A 19,124-nucleotide genomic window follows, 5' to 3' on the forward strand; every position below is an offset into this window, starting at 1 on the left:
GTTCTTAATGCAGGCCAGGATGCCATTGGCCCTCTTGGCTGCCTGGGCACACTGCAGGCTCATGTTCATCCTACCATCAACCAGCACCCCCAGGTCCCTCTCTGCCTGGCTGCTCTCCAGCCACTCTGACCCCAGCCTGTAGCACTGCATGGGGTTGTTGTGGCCAATGTGCAGCACCCGGCAAAGTGGTGCAAAGTGGTGCAAAGGATTGTGGTATGAAATACTACATAATTTCCTGTGTCCACCCCTCTGGGCTGGACTTCTGGACACGGGAAGTAAACACTGCAGGGGGGCACCCAGCTCAAACTGCAACAGATGCCTTTACACGAGAGGTCTTTTATATTGTAACAAGAGAAGTCCCTCTGACAATGCATCAAGGAATCTTCAGCATTAGAGTTTAAATGAGCAACACAACCTCAAAACACACAAAACTGGTACTGCCACCTGGACCCACCTGGAGTACTGCATCCAGTTCTGGAGCCCCTATTACAAGAGGGATGTGGAGGTGCTGGAAGGTGTCCAGAGAAGGGCCACAGGGATGATCAGAGGGCTGGAGCACCTCTCCTGTGAGGACAGACTGAAGGAGTTGGAGCTGTTCAGTCTGGAGAAGAGAAGGCTCCCAGGTGATCTCATTGTGGCCTTCCAGTATCTGAAAGGGGCTACAGGAAGGCTGGGGAGGGACTGCTCAGGATCTCAGGCAGTGATAGGACTAGGGGGAATGGAATGAAGCTGGAGGTGGGGAGATTGAGGCTGGAGGTGAGGAGGAGGTTCTTCCCCATGAGAGTGGTGAAGCCCTGGAATGGGTTGTCCAGGGAGGTGGTTGAGGCCCTGTCCCTGGAGGTGTTTAAGCCCAGGCTGGATGAGGCTCTGGCCAGGCTGATCTAGTGTGGGGTGTCCCTGCCCATGGCAGGGGGGCTGGAACTAGATGATCCTTGTGGTCCCTTCCAACCTTGACATTCTATGACTGATTCACATATACACACAGAGGTTCTTTGAGCCACCCTCTCAGGTGCTGTCCCTGAAAGAGTTGGCTTAATTGCTTTGACTGGGCCTGTAAGTACCTTTGATTGTTACGACTTCTCTCAAAGCCAAACTAAACACAAACAGCCTTTCCCAAACCACGTTCCCTGCACACACACACCCCTTTTTTGTTGGTTTGGTTTGGTTTTTGTGTCCTTAATGATTCCACCTGGGTCCTTTTACAATGTTTTGGTGAGCTGCTGGATCATGCTTCACCACCCTGCTCACCACTTAGGAGAGAAGCCCTTTGCCTCCCTGGGAGGCACACCACTCCCCTCACCTAATGGTCCCACCAAGAGGGGAGCAGTGGGCTCAGCCCTCTCCTTGGGTTCATGCCAGCAACTTACAATCACTTCTAATGGCCTTGTAGATAATCCATGAGCCTGGAGAAGAGGAGGCTCAGAGGAGACATTATTGCTGTCTACAACTACCTGAAGGGAGGTTGTAGACAGGTGGGGGTTGGTCTCGTCTCCCAGGCAACCAGCACCACAACAAGAGGACACAGTCTCAAGCTGTGCCAGAGGAGGTTTAGACTGGATGTTAGGAAGAAATTCTTCATAGAGAGAGTGACTGCCCATTGGAATGTGCTGCCCAAAGAGGTGGTGGAGTCACCATCATTGGAGGTGTTTAGGAGGAGACTTCATATAGTTTAACTGATTAGATGGTGTTGGATGATAGGTTGGACACAATGATCTTGAAGGTCTCTTCCAACATGGTCTATTCTATTCTATTCTATTCTATTCTATTCTATTCTATTCTATTCCATTCCATTCCATTCCATCACTTCCTTTGGAATATCTATCTTCTGACCCACCAGGACACAAAGGAGGGGATCCAAAATGATGTTTTAGTTCTCTTAAGCTATCATAGGACAGAGACTGATATACAGGAGCAGTCCCACCTCCTGCTCTGTGTTCCACCACGACTGGCATTGCACACAGCTGTATCATCTCTGTATTTATAAAGCCTTTATCCTCTTTATCCTTTAAAATATCAGAACTTGAGATTTGCAGTGGTGTAGCTACACTTGGAACATGTTCATTAATCAACAATCCATTAGACATTTTAACATCATCCTGCACATTTCCTCCTTGATAAAGCATCCTCTTATCCCTCACTCCCATATTGCTCATAGCAGTGGCAGGAGGGACACAAACACCTCTGTAAGGTGGGGGGTGGGGGGGAGGGTGGACAAAGCCCCTGCCTGCTGGGGTATAGAAACTGAATGAGGCTGAGGGTAAAAACCTGCTGGAAAAGGAAAGGGATAGGGAACAGAGTTAACAGCTTCAGTAGTGGTATTTAAAGGAAGAGAGGAGGATAAACTCGGTGCTGTGGGTTGTGAAAGTGGCTGGTTTGATTTTTGGAGTGATTCTTGAGCAATGGAGCTGTCAGGATCAAGAGAGATTAGTTTCTCATCAGTCACTTGAGTTGGTGGGTGTTTAACTTTGCATCTGGCTTTGTTTCTTCTGTTCATTTACTTTCTCCTCTGCTTGAGGCTTTGCTCCTTCTGCAGCTGCTGTGGCTGTCTTAAGCAGAGGTACCTGTGGGTATGGGCCTGGCTCCTTTGCTGTATTGGGACTTGGGAAAGAACGTGACAGACCCTGGCAAATTTCAGCCCAGCTCCAATGGCAGCTCTGGCTGTGCTGACTAATCAGCACTAATTGGTATTGAGAAGGGCAGGAGGTATTTGTTCCTGCCAGAGCTCCCAGCCTCTGAGAAATGCAGAGAAAAAAGAGGCAATTTTGGGTCAATCTGCTGGAAAGGCTCTCAGGCAGGCTAGACCATGGGTGGATTTATTTGTGCCTCTTCTGCATTGTGGCCTGGTCCCTGGCGTGGCTGCAGCGGTGTTTGTTGCGATGTGTCTTCTGGGAGAAGCTCTTGCCGCAGTCGGCACAGGTGAACGGCCTCTCTCCTGTGTGCACATGACGGTGCCGGCTGAGGTGGGTCTTCTGGGAGAAGCTCTTGCCGCAGTCGGCACAGGTGAACGACCTCTCTCCTGTGTGCACATGACGGTGCTGGCTGAGGTGTGCCTTCTGGGAGAAGCTCTTGCCGCAGTCGGCACAGCTATATGGTCTCTCACCGCTGTGGATGAGTTGGTGCTGGATGTATAAACTGCTCCTGGTGAAGTTCTTGCCGCACTCAGCACAGGGGAACAGCTTCTCTCCGGTGTGGATACGGCGGTGGGTGGTGAGGGTAGCCTTGCGACTGAAGCTCTTGCCACAGTCCTTGCAGGTGAAGGACTTCTCAGTGCTGTGCACACTGCCGTGTTGCCTCAGGGCACAGTACTGAGAGAAGCTCCTGCCACAGACCGCACAGCTGTAAGGCCTCTCACCAGTATGGGTGCGGCGATGCTGGGTAAGGGAAGAGAGGCAGCTGAAACTCTGGCTGCAATCAGCACAGGTGAAAGGCTTCTCTCCGGTGTGCACACGACGGTGTACTGTGAGGGCTGCCTTACGTGTGAAGCTCTTGCCGCAGTCGGCACAGCTGTGCAGTTTCTCACTGGTGTGGGTGAGTTGATGCTGGATGAGCATAAAGCCGGTGGTAAAGCTCTTGCCGCACTCAGCACAGGGGAACAGCTTCTCTCTGGTGTGGATGCGGCGGTGGATGTTGAGGTAGGAACTGCTTTTGAAGCTCTTGCCGCAGTCCCTACAGGTGAAAGACTTCTCAGTGGTGTGCACACTGCGGTGTTTCCTGAGGGAAGAGTTCTGACTGAATCTCTTGCCGCAGTCAGCACAGCTGTAAGGCCTCTCATTGGTGTGGTGGCGGCGGTGCCGGGTCAGGGTACTGCTGAGGCTGAAGCTCTTGCCACAATCAGCACAGGTGAAAGGCCTCTCTCCGGTGTGCCCACGACGGTGTTGGATGAGCTCCCCCTTCACGAGGAATCTCTTGCCACAGTCGGCACAGCCGTATGGTTTCTCTCCGCTGTGGGTGAGTTGGTGCTGGATGAGTCTGGTGCTCATGGTAAAGCTCTTGCCACACTCAGCACAGGGGAAAGGTTCTCTCCGGTGTGGATGCGGCGATGGATGGTGAGGTAGGAGCTGGTTTTGAAGCTCTTGCCGCAGTCCCTACAGGTGAAGGACTTCTCACTGCTGTGGCTGAAGTGGTGTCGCCTAAGATGACCGAGCTGTCTGAACCTCTTGCCACAGCTGTCACAAGTGAAGGGCTTCTCCCCAGTGTGGGTGAGGAGGTGGGTGGTGAGGGTACATTTCAGGGCGAAGCTCTGCCCACAGTCAGCACAGGTGAAAGACTTCTCTCCAGTGTGGGTCACGCAGTGCTGGGTGAGCTCGCACCTCCGTTTGAACCTCTTGCCACAGTCCCCACAGACAAAGGGATGGGGGCCACGGTGGGGGCAGTGGTGCTTCACTGGCTCTGAGCCAGGTGGGAAGCTCTGCCCACACTCAGGGCACTGATTCATCTGCTTGCCTGGCACTGAGGGACCTGCTCTGGCTTCATTCTCCACCATACATTCCTTCTCATCCTGGTCACCTTCATCCTCATCCTTATCTTCCTCTTCATACTCATCCTCCTCAGAGTCATCATTCTTCTCAGCAGCAGCATCCTCCATCTTGTCCTCTACCTCCTCCTCCTCCTCTACCTTGGGGCTGCACATTCGCTGCTCCAACTTGATCTCTGGGTGCTGCTTCTCCTCCCAGCTCTTGTCTGGGTCCTTCTGTGAGGCCATACTGTGGCAGGAAGGGGTCACAGCTCTGCAGTAGGTAAGATGGAAGCACCTGAGCCCAGGACCTCAAACCCTCAGATCCTGCCTGGGTCATGACACTCCCTGACTCCCAACACCCCCCACCACCTAGCTGGAGGAAAGAATGCAGAGGGAACCTCAAACATACAATTTTTGCAATGGTGTGGGCACAGACCTCTAATACCTGTGCTGAGACCCCAGGTTCCTGTGATCAGTGCCCTGAGGTACCCTGGGGCTTACAAGTGGTCTTGTCCCACTCTCCTCAAGCCTGGTGGCATTGGCAGGGTGGTTCCTGGCCCAGGCCCTGTCCTTTGATCTCTCCTGGCTCAGGCAATGGAAGCAGCAGCACTGAACAATGAAGACCAAACCACCTTCAACCTTCTCCCACCACCCTCCATGTCCCACCCCACACATCATCTCCTACACACAACTGATCCCCACAAGCCTGGGGAGTTTCCAAATTCCAACACCTGATGTGCCTCAGAACCCCTGCAGGGGTGAAATGTGGTGGGCAGGAGGAGGTGGAGGAGGCTGGGAAGTGCCCTGGGATTCTGGGGGCTGGGGTCCTGCTGTTGCCCCACTCTGGGTTTCTTACCTGCTGGGCTGCTCCAAGGGGCAGATCTGCAAACTCTACTCTTCCACAGCACAGAGGGGCAGGGATGATGGAGAGAGAGGGACACAACTCCTGCCACAGAGAAGCAAAGGGCTCAGAGGGGAGCACTGACCTATAAGGGATGGCTCAGCACTGCCCAGGACCAGGCAGCACAGCCACAGCACACAGCCAGGGCTGCTCAAGATGGGAGGCCTCAACAAGTGCAGACTCAGCTCCTTGCCCAGCACACAGTCCCCAGCACACAGCTGCAGGCCAGCACCACAACACAGCTGCCTCCACACAGCCTCCCCCAGGCCTTGCCTAAAGCTTCCTCCCACTGCCTGCCCAGGGCTCTGATGGCTGGAGCTGCATTTGACAGCAGATCTTGCTCTGGTCACAGCTCTCCTCCCTGGCCCTTCCCCCACCACACCCACTCTGTGCTCAGCTCTGCCCTGCACACACCTCTCTGCTGCCCACTGTCCAAGAGAAGATCACAGCAGCCCTCAGGACACAAAGGGAGCTTCATGATCTCTGGAGATGCAGCAAAGGGGAAAGGGACTTGGGCAGCTTCTTGCTAAACCTCTTCAGCCCTCACTGGGATGCTGGAGGAGTCTCTGGCTCCTGCCCAAAACTCACACCTCCAGCACCCTTCACACACCTGCAGCCCAAAGAGACTCAGTGGAAAGAGTTTGGCTTCCTTCTCTCCCTGACCATTTCTCTCAGCTTGCTCTTTGCAGTTCTCCTGGAGCTGCCACTCCACATCCCCAAGAGAAAAATGAGGTTTGGTGGGAGGGCACAGTGCCCATGGGCTGCTGTTCATCTCCCAGCTGACACAGGCAGAGCTGCAGCACAATTCACTCCTTTCACCTCCTCAAATGCTGCCAGATTCTGCCATTTGCTGCACACACATTTGCCACATAGGACTTGGATCCTCGCCTCTTTTTGGGAGTGATGAGGCCTAATTCCTGCCTTACCATTCCCAGGCTCTTCCCTCAGTCCCAGCCCATCCATGGCCCTGCTGCCTTGGCTGTCCCATGGCCCTGTGTCCCCCACTTCCACTGCCACTGCAGCTGAGGAAGCATCTAAGGAACTGGGCTGGAAGCAGCAGCACAAGAATGGAAGGGGCCTGAGACTAAAGGCTGGGATCAGCTGGAGGGCTGAAAGAACAGCACCAAGCCAAGGGGGGGGTTACAGATGAGAGCTGGGGAGGGACCCTGCAGACACCTCAGGCAGCAGCTGATGAGAGGAAGGGGGACAGAGAGGGAGTGAGACCTCAGGTGACTCCTGCCATGGGCTATGGCTGGGCTGTGTGGGCAGGAGCCCTGAGTGCCTGCTTGAGCTGTGCTGCATGTCAGGAGGGGACAGGGGACTGTCCTGAGCCAGGCAGGGTTTGGGGCTTTGAGCTTCTGGGGTCAGCTGCTGCCAGCACCATTGGAGGTAGGAGCCAGGCAGAGCCACACAGCTGCAGAACTAAGCCCTCCCACCCCCTGCAGCCTTCACCCTCCATCTCTCCATCCATTGCTCCATCTCCACTCACTTGCTGCCCTCTGAGAGTCCACAGGGTCCTACAACGTCACCAGGGCTGACCTACACAGCCAACAGGGCCCAACAGAAGCCCCTGGATGAGAGCATGGAGGAGAATCCCTGTGGTGGGTGGAAGGCACTGGGATGTCTTACACCAGAGAGTAGAGAACTCAGAAGGGACAGCAGAGTCCAGAGGGACACCACAAAGTGTCATCTAGCTTAGTTCATTCCCACAAGGCCTGCACTCAATCTCTACAAAGGAACAGCACAGGCTCTCCAACCTCCTTTGCCCTTCCTCTCTGCTCCCAGGAACAGCTTCTGGGATCTCTCTCTGCAGAGGAGCTTTGAGGCCTTGGCAATGCTGCCAACTGCGGCCTGCAGCAGCCTGGCTCACCTGGGAGCTGCCTACCAGACTCTGTAACTGCAGCTCTTGGGTATGGGGGGGGAGGAGGGGCAGAGAGGCATGGGGGAGGGGGAAGGCATTTGGGGCCTGGGGTTCTGGCCTGCTTTGGTGGAGCTCTGGAGGAAGCTTTGGCCTAGGGAGGTTGCTTGGCTCCCGTGGCCCAGGCACACTATGGATTGTTGTGGATTGGATGCTTTGCACTGTAGGATGCAGCTCTGAACAGCACAGCCATGGAAACTGCCCAATTCTATCCAACCCTCTGGCCACAGCTTGGCATCAACTCCTTTCACCAGGCTCAAAGAGAGCCTCTCTGCCTCCTGAAACCTAAGGCAATACCCTGCAGAACAAGTTGGAGGAGCTCAAGGGGACAAGCTGCAGAGGGGGCCCAGGGCAACCTCCTGAGCTTCAACAAGAGCAAGGGCAGGGTCCTGCCCCTGGCCTGGCACAATCCTCACAATCAGCACAGGCTGGGGGAGGAGGGGATAGGAAGCAGCCCTGCAGAAAACCACTGGGGGGTGCTGCTGGACAAGAAGCTGGACAGGAACAGACAGAGGGAGCCTGCAGCCCACAAGGCCAAGGGCAGCCTGGGCTGCACCAAAAGCAGCAGGGCCACAGATGGACAGAGGCCATCCTGGCACTTGGCTCTGCTCTGCTGAGACTTCACCTGCAGCACTGCAGCCAGCTCTGGAGCCCTCAACACAGGAAGGACAGGGACCTGATGGAGAGGGCCCAGAGGAGGGACACAAAAATGATCAGAGGCTTGGAGTAGCTCTGCTACCAGGACAGGCTGAGGGAGCTGGGGGTGATCAGCCTGGAGAGGAGAAGAGAAGACTCTGGGGAGACCTAAGAGTGACCTTCTGGTACCTGAAGGAGGCTACAAGAAGGCTGCAGAGGGACTCTTTGCAAAGCCTGCAGGGACAGCACCAGAGGCAATGGCTTCAAACTAGAGCAGAGCAGATTGAGATTGGAGGTGAGGAACAAGTTCTGCACCAGGAGCCTGCTGGAACACTGCAACAGGTTGCCCAGGGAGGGGCTTGAGGTCCCAGCCCTGCAGATGTTCAAGGTCAGGCTGGACAGGGCTCTGGGCAACCTGAGCTAGTGCAGGATGACTGCAGAGGGGCTTGGACTGCAGCACCTTTGCAGCTCCCTCCCAACCCAAACCACTCTAGCATTCTAGGAGTCTAAGTGCAGCCTCCAGGGAGAGCAGGAAGAAGATGAGGCAGAGGAGGACAAGGAAGAGGACAAGGAGGAGGAGAACCAAAATCCCTTCCAAACTCCTCCAAACCTCTGCCAAATTCCTGGAAAGCTCTTCCAGCTCTGCAGAGTTCATTCTGAAGAGAGCTGAGGGAGTTGCTAGGCTCAGGGATCTCTTGCACACTCTGCACAAATGCTCCAGAAGCTTTCCAAGTGCCCTCAAAACCAGCAGCACAGCTCTGCTGCCACACAATGCCAGGCTGCAAGGGACCCCAAGGCTCAGCTGCTCCAACCTTGCCAGCTGACACTGCACTGGAAAGGAGCTGGCCCAGCCCCCTGCCAAGCTGAGCCTTCCAACTCTGCCCTGCAGGGCAATCCACCACTGCCCTGGGGAGATGATTCCAATGGCTGACTGGCAGGGAAAAGCTTTTGCCTCTGCAGGGCACTGTGCCACTTCAGCTCAACTCTTGCAGCAGCTCTTTGAGATCTGCCTTTGGAGCACCACAAACTCTGAAGCACTGCAGTGCAAAGCAGCTCAGCTTCAACTTCCAACTGGCTGAACTCTCTCATTTTAAATTCAAGGCAGGGGCCAAGCTCACACCCAGCTCCCAAGCTCACACCCAGCCCCCAAGCTCAAGAACCAGCAACTAAGGTCAGAGTCAGCTCCCAAGCACAAGATTCCAGATCAGAAATGCAGAGCCAGCCCCCAAGCTCAGAGCCAGCTTCTAAGTTCACATCCAGGCCCCAAGCTCAAGAACCAGCAGCTAAGATCAGAACACTTCCCAACCTGAGAGCCACTTCCAGATCTCACACCCATCCCCCAAGCTCAAGAGCCAGCCACTAAAGTCCAGAACCTAGATCAAAAGTGCAGACTCAGCTCCCAAGCTCAGAACCAGCAACTAAGACCACAACCACTTCCCAAGCTCACACCCAGCCCCCAAGCTCTAGAAACAGCTCCCGAGCTCCCAAGCCAGCAATGAAGGTCAGAACCCTTTCCAAGCTCAGGAACCAGCCCCCAGGCTCCAGTACCAGCAACAAAGGTCAGAACCAAGCTCCAGAGCCAGCCCCCACAAGCTCAAGAGCCAGCCAGTAAGGTCAGAACTACTTTCCAAGCTCAGAGACAGCCCCTAAGCTCACAACCAGCCCCCAAGCTCAAGAACCAGCCCCTGACCTCAGAGACAGGCCCTGAGGTCAAGAACCAGACCCCAAGCCCAGAGCCAGCAACTAAGCTCAAAACCCCTTTCCAAGCTCACACCCAGACCCCAAGCTCAAGAGCCAGAAAATAAAATCAGAACCACTTCCCAAGCTCAAGAACCAGCCCCTGAGCTCAGAGCCAGCAACTAAGGTCAGAGCACTTCCCAAGCTCACAGCCAGCCCCCAAGCTCCAGAACCAGCACCCAAGCAACCTAAACCAAAAGTGCAGACTCAGCTCCCAAGCTCAGAGCCAGCAACTAAGGTCAGAACCACTTCCCAAGCTCAAGAAGCAGCAGTTAAGATCAGAACCACTTCCCAAGCTCACAGCCAGCCCCCAAGTTCAAGAGCCAGCCCCTATGCTCCAGAACCAGCAACAAAGGCCAGAACCAAGCTCCAGAGCCAGCAACCAAGGTTAGAGTCATTTACAAGCCCAGGAACCAGACCCTGACCTCAGAGACAGGCCCTGAGGTCAGGAACCACACTACAAGCCCAGAGCCAGCAACTAAGGTCAGAACCCTTTCCAAGCTCACACCCAGACCCCAAGCTCCAGAGCCAGCAACTAGGGTGAGAACCACTTCCCAAGATCAAGACCCAGACCCTTGCTCAGGAGCCAGCCCCCAAGATCAAGAACCAGTTTCACAACTTTGCTTATTTCAAGTTCCCTTCATTGCACTTCTGCTAAGTGTCCAAATTCAAGCAGACAGAGAATGCTTTGGCCTGGAAGGGACCCCAAAGAGCAGACAGCTCCAACCCCCTGCCATGCCCACAGACACCTTTCCACCACACCAGGCTGCTCAAGCCCTCATCCAACCTCAGTCTCAGCACCTCCAGGGAGGGGGCAGCCAGCACCTCCCTGGACAACCTGCTCCAGGTTCTCACCATGCCCACTCCAAATCTGCCCTCCTCAACCTTCAATCCAGTCCCCCTCAGCCCATCACTCCCAGCCCCTCACAGAAGTCCCTCCCCAGCTCTCCTGCAGGCCCCAGCAGCTACCACAAGGCTGCTCCAACCTCTCCCCACAGCCTTCTCCTCTCCAGCCTCAACAGGCACAACACTCACAGACCACCCACATAAGGGAACTGCCACAGCCCTCCCACCACCCCCACGGCCTCCTACGCACCCCCTCCAACAGCTCAACCTCCTGCCCCTCTTGGGGGCACCACAGCTGCACACAGCACTCCAGCTGGCAGCACACAATGCTGCCAGCACAAAAACCATTGCAGCAAAAGCCTCAACCTGTGCTCAGCTGCCAAAACCAAAGGGACCTCAACTTGGCCACAAGAGAAAGGACCAAACTCAGCCAAGACACTGATCCAACACCCAAGGCTGCACAAAACAACCATCACCAAAAGCTCCTCCTGCCCTGAGCCTTTCTGTGCTCAGGAGGCCTGCAGAGAAACTGAGAAGCACTCTGCAACCCCCCAGGGAATCTTTGTGCCTCAAGAGCTTGCAGAGCACAGAGGCCTTGGATGCCACCACCCCCAGCACAGCCAAACCGCCCCACAGCTGACACCAGCCCCAGGCGCTCCCAAGCTCAGGCTCAGCACAGCACCCACACCTGACACCCCCACGGCACCCAGCACACAGCCTGCCCACAGCTCCCCCCCGCGCCTGGCCCTCAGCCCAGCCGCTGCCCTTCAGCACAGCAGCCGCCCGGCACCTGCCAGCACAAAGCCTCCAAACCCCCAGGGCTCCCCCACACACCCCCACAGCAGCCTCTGCTGCAAGCCACACCCCACGCTCACCACCACCTCTCCTGCACACAGCAGCCCCCACAGCGCCGCTGCCACCTCAGCTCTGCTGCCAGCCCAGCCCCCAGCACAGGGACACAGGGACACAGGGCCAGGGACAGCCCCTGCAGCCCACCAATGGCTCCGCCTGCAACACAGCAGCAGCCAAAGGGGGCCTGCAGCTGCCCCCACCAGGGGGAGGCAGCACCACAAGGAACCCCCAAACACACCCACCCCGACCCCACCCCCCCCACGCACCCACAACCCCACACACCACACCCACCCACCCCCAACACCTCTGCCCTACCCCACACACACCCCCACAGACACACACACCCCCCCCATCTCCCCACACCACCCCCAACACCACACACCCTCACAGCTCCCCACACACTGCCCACAGACACACAGCAGGTGTAGGGGGTGGCAGCCACAAAAATTGGGCCAGGAGGTGGTGGGGTGAGGTGAGCCTGGTGGGTTTGGATCTGATGAAGGACATGGATCTGATGGAGCAGCAAAAATGATCAGGGGGGTTGAAGCAGCTCTGCTGCAAGGGCAGGCTGAGGGAGCTGGGGGTGTTCAGACTGGAGAAGAGAAGGCTCTGGCCAGGGGGGGACAACTTAAAGCAGCCTTCAGTACCTGAATGGGCAGCAGGAGAGCTGGGGAGGGACTGTTTGCAGAGGCCTGCAGTGACAGGATGAGGGACAATGGTTTGGAGTGAGAGCAGAGCAGATTCAGATTGGATGTGAGGAGCAAGTTCTGCACTGGGAGGCTGCTGGAACGTTGCCACAGGTGGCCCAGGGAGAGGTGCTTGTGGCCACAGCCCTGGAGATATTCAAGGTGAGGCTCAACAGGGCTCTGGGCAACCAGAGTGTAGCCAGGCAGGAAGGGACCTAGGGGTACTGATTGACAGCCAGCTCAACAGGAGCCAGCAGTGTGCCCAGGTGGCCAAGAAAGCCATTGGCATCCTGGCCTGCATCAGTGTGGCCAGCAGGAGCAGGGAAGTCCTTGTGCCCTGTGCTCAGCACTGCTTAGGCCACACCTTGAGTCCTGTGTCCAGTTCTGGGCCCCTCAGTTTAAGAAGGACATTGAGAGCTTGAAGGGCAACAAAGCTGGGGAGGGGTCTGGGACACAGCCCTGGGAGGAGAGGCTGAGGGAGCTGGGGTTGCTTAGCCTGGAGAAGAGGAGGCTCAGGGGAGACCTCATTGCTCTCTGCAACTCCCTGAAGGGAGGTTGTAGCCAGGTAGGGGTTGGTCTCTTCTCCCAGGCAAGCAGCACCAGAACAAGAGGACACAGTCTCAAGCTGTGCCAGGGGAGGTTTAGTTTGGAGGTGAGGAAGAAATTCTTCCCAGACAGAGATTGGCCATTGGGATGTGCTGCCCAGGGAGGTGGTGGAGTCCCCATCCCTGGAGGTGTTCAAGAGGAGCCTGGATGAGGCTCCAGTTCCTTCCACACAACTCACTCCCACCCACCTGGGGTCCCACAGCCTCCTCCCACAGCTGATGCCCCTCAGGATTGGTGAAATGTGATGGGCAGGGGGAGGCCTGGAGGAGGTTGGGAGGTGCCCCAGGACCTCATCAGCAATGGGCTGGGCTCCTGCTCTTGCCCCCAGTCTGGGTTCTTTACCTGCTGGGCTGTTCCAAGGGGCAGATCTGCAAACTCTGCAGACCCCCTGCAGACTCTGCTCTTCCCCAGCACACAGGGGCAGGGCTGATGGAGAGAGAAGGACCCAGCCCCTGCCAGAGAGCAGCAAAGGGCTCAGAGGAAAGGACTGAACTCCAAGGGATGGCTCAGCACTGCCCAGGACCAGGCAGCAGAGCTGAACCTTGCTGGGGGGCAGCCCCCAAGCCCAGCAGCACAGGCACAGGGAGGAAGGGCTGCTGGAGATGGGAGGCTTCAACAAGTGCAGGCTCAGCTCCCTGCCCAGCACACAGCTGCAGGGCAGCACCACAAGAGAGCTGCCTCCAGGCAGCCTCTCCCAGGCCCTGCCTGCAGCTTCTTCCCACTGCCTGCAGCTGCATTTGCCAGGAGCTGTTGCTCTGGCTCCAGGTCTCCTCCCTGCTGCTGCCCACAGACCCCAACCCAACCAGCTCTGTGCCCAGCTCTGCCCGGCAGGCACCCCCAGGGGGGAGGCAGCAGCACAGCACCACAAGGAACCCCCAAACACACCCACCCCGACCCCACCCCACCCACAGCCCCACACACCCCTCCAACAACCCCACACACCACACCCACCCACCCCCAACACCTCTGCCCTACCCCACACACCCCCCCACAGACACACACAGCCCCACAACTCCCCACACCACCCCCAACACCACACACCCCCACAGCTCCCCACACACTGCCCACACACACACACAGCTCCCCACAACCGCACCCACCCCCTCGCACCACCCCACCACTCCCCACTCCCAGCCTCACCACCCCGACCCACACCACACCCACACACAGCCTCCCCCACCACCACCAACTCCTACCCCCAAACCCACACAGCCCCACGGGCTCCTCACCAGCCCCTCACACGCCCCTCTCCGACCCCAAGCCCCCACCCAACCTCACACACGCCCCCACAACTCCACAGCCCCCAACAACCACCCCCCACAGCCCCACCCACACCAGCCCCACACCTCACCGAGCCCTCCTCAAGCCCAGCTCCAGGACACAGCCCTCAGCCCCACGCCAGCCCAATGCCAACCCCACCAGCCGCTCCCCCAAGCCCCAAGGGATCCCCACCCCAGCAGCCCCCACTCTGCCCCGCGCCTGCCCACACCTACCCCACAGCCCAGGCCAAAGGGGCGCACAGCAGCAGGAAGAGGAAGGACCAAGAGCTCGGAGCAGAGGCAGCTGCCGACTGCCGTCCCCTGCAGCCTCCTGGCAGCCTGGGCGAGCAGAGAGCGATGCAATGGAGGCCCCGAACCGCCCACGTTGCAGCCCAGCCCAGGCGGGGGCTGGGGCCGCAGAGGAAGCCCCGCCCACGGCCGGGCAGCCCCAGCCAATCAGAGGCGCCGGATTACGCCAACCCCGCCTCCAAGTCCCAGCGGGGAGCTGCGGCCCTGGCTCCGCGCGGGGCATGCCGGGAGGTGCAGCTCTCAGCCAGGGCGGCGCCGTCTGGGCTGAGCTGCGCTGCGGGGGCAGGGCTGGGGCACAGCAGCTCCGCAACAGCTCTGACCCAGCAGCTGCGCACAGCTCCCAGGAGCTTTGGCTCAGCTCGGAAAGCTTGCGCAGAGGTTTCCAGGAGCTCTGCAGAGCTTCGGAGGATGTTTTTCGCTGAGGAATCTCTGCAGGGTTGGGAACCCAAAACCTCCTCCCAGCCTCTCCCAAACTCTTGCAAAGAGATTTCGATGCCTCCCGAGGGGGCTTGGGGCAGCTCCGGGGGATCTGAACGGCTCGGGAAGAGTTTTTCTGTCGCCTTCCAGAGTTTCCAGCAGGAGCTGAGGACTTTCCGGGCAGTTTTCAGCCTTTTGCAGCATTTCTGAAGGATGTTGGAGACTGCAAGAAGCCAGAGCCTGGCTGAGAGCTCTGCAGAATCAGTTTGCAGGAGCTTGGCAGCCATGGGGATGAGGTTCTGGAATTGGTTTGGATTCGTTTTGGCACTTTGAATCATTTCCCGAAGCTCTGTTCATTATTTCCAGCCCCTTTTCCTTCCTTTTGAAGCTATTTTCCTCATTTTGGGCTGATTTTAATGGGTTTTGGGGAGACTTTGCTTAGCCTCAGGCATTTTGAATGACTTTTGAAGATAGTTTGAGTATTTTCATCTCCTTTTTCATGATTACTGAAGACATTTTGATCATTTTCAGGCCTTTTTAATGATTTTTTTTTAGATATTTAGACCATTTTTAGGCTTTTCTAATGATTTTTGAGGTATTTTCATTATTCCCAGGCCCTTTCAATGATTTTTGAAGTATCTTTACTCATTCCAGGCCCTTTCAGTGAGTTTTGAAGACATTTTGATTATTTTTGTGCATATTTGATGTTTTCCTACAAGATTTTGATTCTTTTCAGGCCCTTTGAATGATCTTCAAAGAGATTTGGATCATTTTTAAGCCATTTTTTACAAAGCATTTTGAGTGCCAAAAAAAACCTCCTTAAAATCCTCAACTCTTCAAACAGAGCTTTTGAAGCATCTTTAGGGAGGTTTAGGAGGTTCTAATAGTTTGGAAAGTGTTAAAATCTTCTCCAAGTGCTGAAACAGGAATCCAGAGGCACAAAGCTGTCAGCTCCCTTGAGCTGCAGCTATAGAATTTGGGGGGTTTGAGAGGTGAAGCATCAGGACTGTGGAACCTGCTGCTCCTGGCAGAGTTGATCCAATCAGAGAAGAGTTTGGGTTGGGAAACCCCCAAATTCAGCTGGCAGCTGTTGGCAGGAGGAACATTGCCCTGCTTGAAGCAGAGCCTTTGAACTGCAGCTGAGGGTTCAGAGCTGCCTTAGGAGGAGACTTGAGCCCTGGGGATGTATCCCAGTGGGAGTTGTGTTCTCAGCCCCTGAGTGCTGCTGGTTTGCCACAGGGTTTCACAGACAGACTCCCTAAGGTTGGAAAAGACCTCCAAGCTCATCAAGTCCAACCTTCTACCCACATCTCCATGACCACCAGACCATGGCCCAGAGTGCCAGCTCTACTCATTTCTGGAATACACCCAGGGACAGTGACTCTCCCACCCCCCTGGGCAGCCTGCTCCAATGCCTGAGCACTCTTGAAGCAAAGAGATTTTCCCTCCTCTCCAACCTAAATCTCCCCTGGTACAATTTCAGGGCATTTCCTCTTGTCCTGTCATTGGTTACTTGGGAGAAGAGGCCAATATTGGCCTCACTCTGATCTCCTTTCAGGTCCATGTAGAGATCAATGAGGTCTCCTCTCATCCTTCTCTTCTTCACAATAAGCAATCCCAGCTCCCTCAGCCTCTCCTCACCAGACCTGCTCTCCAATCTCCTCCCCAGCTTTGCTGCCCTTCTCTCTCCCTGCTCCAGCACCTCAGTGACTTTCTCATACTGTGATGCCCAAAGCCAAACACAGCACTTGAGATGCAGTCTCACCAGTGCTGGGGCCAGAGAGACAATCACTTCCTGCTGCTCACAGCCCTTCTGATCCAGGCCAGGATGGTGGAGGTCTTCCTAACCACCTGGGTACACCCTGGCTCATGCTCAGCTGGCTGTCTACCAACACCCCCAGGCCCTTTTCTGCTGGGCAGTTTCCAGCCACGCTGCCCCAAGCCTGCAGCCTTCACGGGGTTGTTGTGATGCTAGCACAAGAGCCAGTGCTTGGCCTTATGAAACCTTCTGGAACTGACCTGAGCCCAGCAGCCCAACCTCTCCAGACCTCTCTGCAGAGCCTTCCTACCCTGCAGCAGATCAACACTCCCACTTCATGCTGTCTGCACCTTGCTCACTCTTTCATTGCTTGCTGTTGATGTGGCAGAAGATGCAGGCAGAAATCAGCTGAAGTGCCACCACCATCAGGGTTTGTCTGGTGAACATTGAAAGGCTTAGAAAATACAGACCAGGGGGGAAAAAAACCCAACCCAACAAGAACACACCTAACAAACACTAAGGTGAGCATTAAAACTCCAGCTGAGTTATAGCCACCCTGGGTTTCAAATGTTTCCATGAGCAACCATAGAATCGGTTCTGGGAGCTCTGTGCTTTGCCTTGGCAGGGAGGTGAGGGAGACAAATATCTGCTGCTCAGCACTGACTAGGTCCAGCCCATGGCTGTGGTCATTGCATCATAGTATCATAGTATCAGTCAGGGTTGGAAGGGACCACAAGGATCATCTAGTTCCAGCCCCCCTGCCATGGGCAGGGACACCCCACACTAGATCAGCCTGGCCAGAGCCTCAGCCAGCCTGGGCTTAAACACCTCCAGGGACAGGGCCCCAACCACCTCCCTGGACAACACATTCCAGGGCTTCACCACTCTCATGGGGAAGAACTTCCTCCTCACCTCCAGCCTGAATCTCCCCACCTCCAGCTTCATTCCATTCCCCCTAGTCCTATCACTCCCTGAGATCCTGAGCAGTCCCTCCCCAGCCTTCCTGTAGGCCCCCTTCAGATACTGGAAGGCCACAATGAGGTCACCTGGGAGCCTTCTCTTCTGCAGACTGAACAGCCCCAACTCCTTCAGTCTGTCCTCACAGGAGAGGTGCTCCAGCCCTCTGCTCCTCCTCGTGGCCCTTCTCTGGACACCTTCCAGCACCTCCACATCCCTCTTGTCATAGGGGCTCCAGAACTGGACACAGTACTCCAGGTGGGGTCTCCCCAGAGCTGAGCAGAGGGGGAGGATCACCTCCCTTGCCCTGCTGGCCACACTTCTCCTGATGCAGCCCAGGAGCTGATTGGCTTTGCAGGCTGCAAGTGCACACTGAGAGCTCCTGGTGAGCTTCTCCTCCCCCAGCACCCCCAAGTCTCTCTCCTCAGGGCTGCTTTCCAGCCAGTCCCTGCCCAGCCTGGATTTGTGCCTGGGATTGCCTCGACCCAGCTGCAGGACCCTGCCCTTGCTCTTGTTGAACCTCCTGAGGTTGGCTTGTGCCCACCTCTCCAGCCTGCCCAGGTCCCTCTGGATGGATCCCTTCCCTCCAGCGTGTCTGCTGCACCACACAGCTTGGTGTCAGACAGCTTGGGGTCATTGCCTCATAGACTGCTGGGATGGTAGGGGCTGGAAAGGACCTCTGGAGAGGAGGTTCAATCCCCCTGCCAGAGCAGGATCCCCTGGGGCAGGTCCCACAGGAACACATCCGGATGGCTCTGGAAGCTCTCCGGCAAGGGGCACTGCAGGGCCTCTCTGGGCAGCCTGCTGCAGGGCTCCAGCACCCTTCCAGCCAAGAAGTTTCTCCTCATGGTGAGGTGGAGCTTGCTGTGTCCCAGCCTGCATCCATTGCCCCTTATCCTGTCCCAGGACACCATTCCAGAGAGCCTGGCACCACCTTCTTGACAGCCAGCTGGATGTTTTTCCAGGCCTGGCCCTTCCCAGCCTAAAGGAGTAAGAATCACAGAGTGCCTGTGACTGGAGAAGACCTTTCAGGTGCAGGTCAGCCATGCCCTGACCCTGGCACTGTGCCAGAGCTGAGGAGGTCCTTTGGTCAATAGTATTTTGCTGTGGGCTGAGGACCATAGAGAAGATTCCTCCAGCAGTGCCAGAGAGCAGCAAGGGGCTGGGCAGTGGCCAGAGGGTGGGCAGAGGCCATGGTGAATTGTTCTGCCATCCCATAATCCCTGCAGCTGCCCTGGAAGCAGAATGCAGAGCCAGCTCCTCCCCTCTGCTCCCTCATCTCTCCCTGGGGCAGGTGGCAGCTGTTGGCTGTCCTGGTTTGAGGGGGGGGGAGAGGGGGGGGGAGAGGGGGGGGGAGAGGAGGGGGGAGAGGAGGGGGGAGAGGAGGGGGGAGAGGAGGGGGGAGAGGAGGGGGGAGAGGAGGGGGGGAGAGGAGGGGGGAGAGGAGGGGGGAGAGGAGGGGGGAGAGGAGGGGGGAGAGGAGGGGGGAGAGGATAAACCAGTTTGGAAGAGCCCTTTGAGAGCCTCTCCTCCCAGGGCTGTGCTCCACCCCCAGTGCCAGTGCCAGCCCCGCCTGGTGCTGAGTGCGGGCAGCAGGGCTGGGATGAGAGTTGCACTCTGGACCCCGTCCCTCCCGGCCGCTCTCTGACACCTCACCGCCCCCCCCCCCATTGCTGTCCCAATGCACATCCTGCACAGCACAGACTGCAAACAGCCAAGAGCTTCAGGAGCCAACCCCGCGGCCCCCAGCCCCGCCGGCACCCCCCTGCCCCTGGCCAAAGCCAA

The 19,124-nt window shown here is 56.8% G+C and overlaps 1 protein-coding gene and 1 pseudogene across 1 annotated transcript in view; one reads left to right on the top strand and one right to left on the bottom strand.

Moving 5' to 3' along the window:
• Positions 1-19,124, top strand: part of LOC137457418 (zinc finger protein 208-like) — a gene marked incomplete at its 5' end in the record, with an annotated part of 316,357 nt that overhangs the window by 148,032 nt on the left and 149,201 nt on the right.
• The window catches only part of LOC137457403 (zinc finger protein 420-like), a 38,257-nt pseudogene continuing 21,106 nt past the window's right edge, over positions 1,974-19,124 (bottom strand).

Source organism: Melanerpes formicivorus, unplaced genomic scaffold (genome assembly GCF_026170545.1).
Source record: "Melanerpes formicivorus ecotype bairdi unplaced genomic scaffold, bMelFor1.0.p_v2 SCAF_178, whole genome shotgun sequence".
NCBI classification, from domain to species: domain Eukaryota; kingdom Metazoa; phylum Chordata; class Aves; order Piciformes; family Picidae; genus Melanerpes; species Melanerpes formicivorus.